Genomic DNA, 5,368 nt, shown 5'->3' on the forward strand with positions numbered 1-5,368 from the left:
TCCTGTTTCTGACCTCCCCAGCACTGGAATTACAGGCCCTACTACTCCATTGTCTGTTCATTTATATCTTCTTTTATCACATGGAATATTGCTTTGAACTGCTTTTTTTTTTTTTTTTTTGGATTTGTTTAGAGAATGACCTACAGGGTGTTCACAGTCTCACTACTAGATCAGACTCATAGTGATCTGCCTGTTTACAGCCTCTCAAGAGCTAGAATTACAGGCACACACCACCATGCCCAGTTTCAATTGCCCTCTCAAAGTGCCTGGGGTGGGGGTTTGCTGACAAGGTAGGCCCAGAGATCAAACCCCCGGCCCCTATGCCTGCTTGCTGGAGCTTTAATCCGCTGAGCTATTTGGCTGGCCCTACTTTTGAAATTCTTATACAGTTTTGTATGATGTTGCAAACTGCTTAGTTTAAAAAGTAACTATATGACAAGATCATGTATTTCTTGTGGAATTTACACCTCCTTGCAATTATAAATAAATCTTTATGAAATAGTTTTTAAAAATCCAGGAATCTGCTCTGAGGGATTTAGATGGTTCCACTAGAATGCAGCCTGGTAGTTCTTCTTTTCTGTGTAGACTGAACCTCTGGAGCACACTTAACACGTAGCAAGAAGGCTGACAGCAGCAGCGGCTCATGTCCTTTCTTCTCAGCTGCCCTAGTAGGGCCGTGGAAAATGTCACTTTGCTCCAGCTGATCCGTCAAAAGATTGCCACTAATTGGATCATCTTGGATTACCTACACATCCCTGAGCCTATCTCCGTGGTCAGGAGAATAAAATATGCTAATTTGATGGTTAGGGCAGGGTTGCATGAATTCAGGAAATGGGGTCAAACATAACTGGCTGTTACATATTGCTGAAAAGGCAAAACAGGAGATGTGGGTAGCGCTAATGCACTTAGATGTTACATAAACAAAGATGAACAAAAAGTGTCTTCATGGAAAATGAAAAGCCTGATAGGAGGCAGTACTGGGGTACAATCAGTATTAAAACAATATGGATTTTTAATTGTAAAATATGAAAAATTACTGGAGATTTTTTAACAAGGCAGTGCCATTTGTGTTCTAGGGGTATTCTAAGTTCACATAACCAACTAAAATACTCTCTCTCAGAGAAAAAGTTTGCTCAGTGCATTGAAATTATACGTTTATAGAAAAGACATCCTAATTGACTCCATAATTTGATTTTAAGTATTTAGTACAAGGTCTACAGGGTCTTACTACACAGATCAGATTCATAGTAATCCTCCTATTTTCATCCTCCCAAGTGCTGGGATTGTAGGAGTGCCACCATGCCCAGTCTAAGACATCCTAATTGAGAGTATTCATATAGAAATGAGGTTTCTATATGTCTATGAAGTTGTATGACAGTAACAAAGAAAGTTTCATGTATCTGATTAGCTAACTCTATTAGAGAAAATTCACACATTAATTGATACAAATGTATTGGTTAAGTAAAGAAGATCCTCTAACTTCCCTTAATAATTAATTCTTTTTTTTCGATTTTTTTTATTTATTTATTTTTTTACATCAGTTATTTTTATTTTAAAGAAAAAAAAATAAAAACAATGGTACAAAATGTCAAAACAAGATTTTAGGAGAGTAACAATGGTTAGTGCATTGTGTATTATTACTGCCAAAGTAGTTTCTCGTATTACAAGATAGGTACAAATCTGTTTTTTTTTAAGTCAACAGAAAATGGAAATATACTTTTTAAAGTTTCTAATACTAGAAGATATCATACAATGTCTTTTAAATAAATTGTAAGTCAAAGATACAGTATAAATCTTAGAACAAAAATTAAGATTAAACAATATTCAGAAAATTAAATGTTTCCAAACAATTGAACTCAGAAAAAGTTTTCATGATAGCAAAGAAGTACTAAGAGTAAAACATAAGATAAATACTGGAATGGCAAGTAAATGACCAGCACTTCTAACAGTTTGAGGATAGGATATCGCACAAAGTTCTAGTGTGTTGTGGACATGCATAATGACCGTGACAGTGGCTAGGCGTCACTTGTGGAACTGAGCTACAGCTATAATAATTAATTCTTTTATTTATTGAATACCTTTTTCTGGTATAAGACATTCAAGTCATCATGGCTTGCATCCAAAGAGAAATATGGATTTTGTTCCCTACTCCTGAATAATATAACTGGAATGACAGACAGCTAATGGGCATCCTCTTAACTGAACCCCAAAGCTAGGTCAAGTAGTACTTTGTGGGCAGTCGAGCACTGTCCACGGTGAATGTTGTCCCTAGTTACAGAAGCATAAACTGAAAGTTCAGAATGTTTAAACAAAATGTCCTCAAGAAACACAACTAGTAAGTGGCAAGAATGTAGTAATCAAAACCAGAGTTTCAGAATGCAAATCTATGTTTTTTCCACTATCTAGATTGCCTTTCCTTAACTAAGCTCACTAATGATGTTTCTAAGGTCTTTAACTTGAGTCCTAATTTTTTTAAAGAAGCTTCTTCTCTCTCTCTCTCTCTCTCTCTCTCTCTCTCTCTCTCTCTCTCTCTCTCTCTCTCTGTCTCTGTCTCTCTCTCTCTCTCTCTTTCTCTCTCTTTCCCACTCTCCCTCTCCCTTCCTCCCACCCTGTTTCTCTCTCTCTCCCACTCCTGCAAGAGGATCCCTGTTGTATAGTATACATTTACAGTTTTGGTTTTTGTAAACTAAATGTGATGTTACATTCTCTAGAGACTTTCAATATTTAAAGGAACATTGGAAAAGGTTGTTTTATAAAGTGAATAATTTCTTAATGTGACTTCTTGCTATATTATTTATTATTCATTACTTCAGATTCAAATACAAAAGCCCAGGCATTTTGAATGAAAAAAAAAAAAAGGAACCTGTGCACAGCTCCAGCAAAGAATAAACAGCCAGAATGTTAAATATGTTATCTGAAACCTAATGTTGCTTTACACTTTAAGGCATCCTGAACATGAAAGCTAAGAGTGGGAGCAAAGCTAGAAGCATAGCCAAGTTGCAACCTGTCACCAGGGGTGGCATTTTTTTTCTAAAGATGTCGTTCACCTTAGCTACCTCCCATGCATCCATTCTGAGTTCTGATGTGATTGGATATATTTGTGCACAGCAACCCTTGAGGATCACAAAGGAGGCAGTTAGCCTCTGACCACCTATGACTACTGTATGTGGAGAGAACCCCATAAAATAAACATACTCTGAGTTGTTTGCCCAGTAATGGTGAGTTGGCCTACCCCCCACTCCCCTGCCTAATGCTGATTCAAGTGGTGTTTGAAGAGCAGAGCAAATTCGATTTCAATCCCTACGCTGAGGCTGATGCACTTTGACTAATGCTCAAAGTTTAGAGAGCAGCTTCACGGTAGAGATCTTCTCAGGACCTTGTGTTGGCCATTATTCCGCTAATGTGGCAATTATTTCATTCTACAGAGAAAGCACAAAGGCTGCTGTGGCCAGCTGAGAAGAAGAAAGAGACATACTCTACACACTATGGAAATCACACAGCAAGTCAGCAGCTAAAAGAAAGCAAAGCCTGCCTTCCTTTATTCCTTTGTCCACTGCCAACCAGAAAATGATGCTCTATAAATTTGACAATATTCTGTGCACCAAAAACCTAGGTTATTATGAATGCCACTAGCCATTGTTACTCTTAAGTAAATTTATCCTAAAGAAATGTGCATACAAAGTTAACCAAGAGAATTTGACTGCAGCCTTCTTTATTTGGTGAAAAATGTAAAATGACCTAAATAATCAACTATATGTATATTAGTTTTCTGTTGCAGTTAGAATATATTTTCCAAGAATTGAATTAAAAACAACACAAATCTATTATCTGAAATTTCTTTAGGTCAGAAGTGTCAGCATAGGAGCCGGTGAGACAGCTCAGCAGTCTAAAACACCTGCTTCGGCAAGCTTAGGCAAGCACAGGGACCATGGTTCAATCCCCAGCACCACAGGCTGTGCCAGCCCCACCCCCAGAGCAGGCTGAGCTGGCCACAAAAAAAAAGTGTCAGCAGTGTTATATTTTTCTTGTGGAAATTACAGGGGAACATAAGACCTTGTTTCCATTTGGTATCAGGGCTGAGGTCCCATTGTTCTCTGACCGTCGGGACTTTTGCCAGCTGTTAGATGCCTCCCACATTTCTTGGTTTGTGGCCCTAATTCTCCCTCTCCAAAGCCTGCAACAGGGAGGTGGTTCTTGGTCTGTCCAATCTCTCTGGCCTGTACTTCTTCCTCCTTCTCCCTCTGTGATACCCACATGATTACAATGGACTTAGCAATAACCCTCGGAACTTTCCCCATCTGAAAGTTGAGAACCTTCATTCTACCTGAGAAATTCTCTTTACCACATACTTTAACATAGTCACAAATTACAAGGATTAGGGTAGGTGAATGTTTGGGAACCTACCACAGTAAGATATCAGTTAAATGAAGCATAGGATTAAGTGGGATATTAATTAAAAGGGGGGGGTGTTAAAAATGTTTCACAACAAGGAAAAGTTTGATGTAAAATATCACAGTCAAAAAACATTAAAATAAAAATAAATAGTCTACCCTGTTGGATGGAAGGTTTCATTTCATTTTTGGTACAGTGAACAAAGTCTAGTTCGATATTCTGTATATCCATATCTAGCTGTACATATGTTCAATATTTACATGTCTATTTAGATGGAAAAGACTATATTGAGTGATCATTTTTGAGATAGGAGATTTTGGTAAATGCTTTTAGAATAATACATATTTTAACTTAATCAAAAATAAGTATAGAGCCTGTAAAATGCACACATCCACACATTAAAATTTAAAAATTAAAACTTTCTCTTCCAAATTGCATGCACTAGGCAGTTCTTTGTCTAATCAGTTGAGCTCCTCCCTCCCCAGCACCAAAATGCCTCCTCCACACAATGATATTCCCATTTTCATGGGACAGAACCCACTTCCCACAGGCTACCCCAGTTCTAGGAAATCCATTCTCTGTAGCCCAGGGTCCTAGTAGATAATAAACCAAGTTCCAGTAGAAGACCCTTGCTGACTTTCTACAGCTGCAAAAATACACTGCTTTTTAATGCCATCTCTGAGAAATTCTCTGACATGGTGCAGCCTGAGAAGGCCATATGTCAATGTTGGTTGAATTTCAGAGAGCTAAAAATAAGTCTTCCTCCTCCTTTTGGTTTTAAAGTATAAGCAAATCTAGCTTTTGATGTACAAAGCTTATAAACGAAACAATTTGTTGTCCCCACCCAAAAACAGCTAATACAGCTCCAGAAGGAAAGGTCTATCTTTGACAGTTTACTTTACATTCTAACTGTGGTTTCCGTAAGAACATACTGTATACAAATTTTGTTCCTAAGATTATTTCTGTTAGTGCCAAA

This window comes from Octodon degus, unplaced genomic scaffold, assembly GCF_000260255.1.
Source record: "Octodon degus isolate 3935 unplaced genomic scaffold, OctDeg1.0 scaffold00046, whole genome shotgun sequence".
Taxonomy (NCBI): domain Eukaryota; kingdom Metazoa; phylum Chordata; class Mammalia; order Rodentia; family Octodontidae; genus Octodon; species Octodon degus.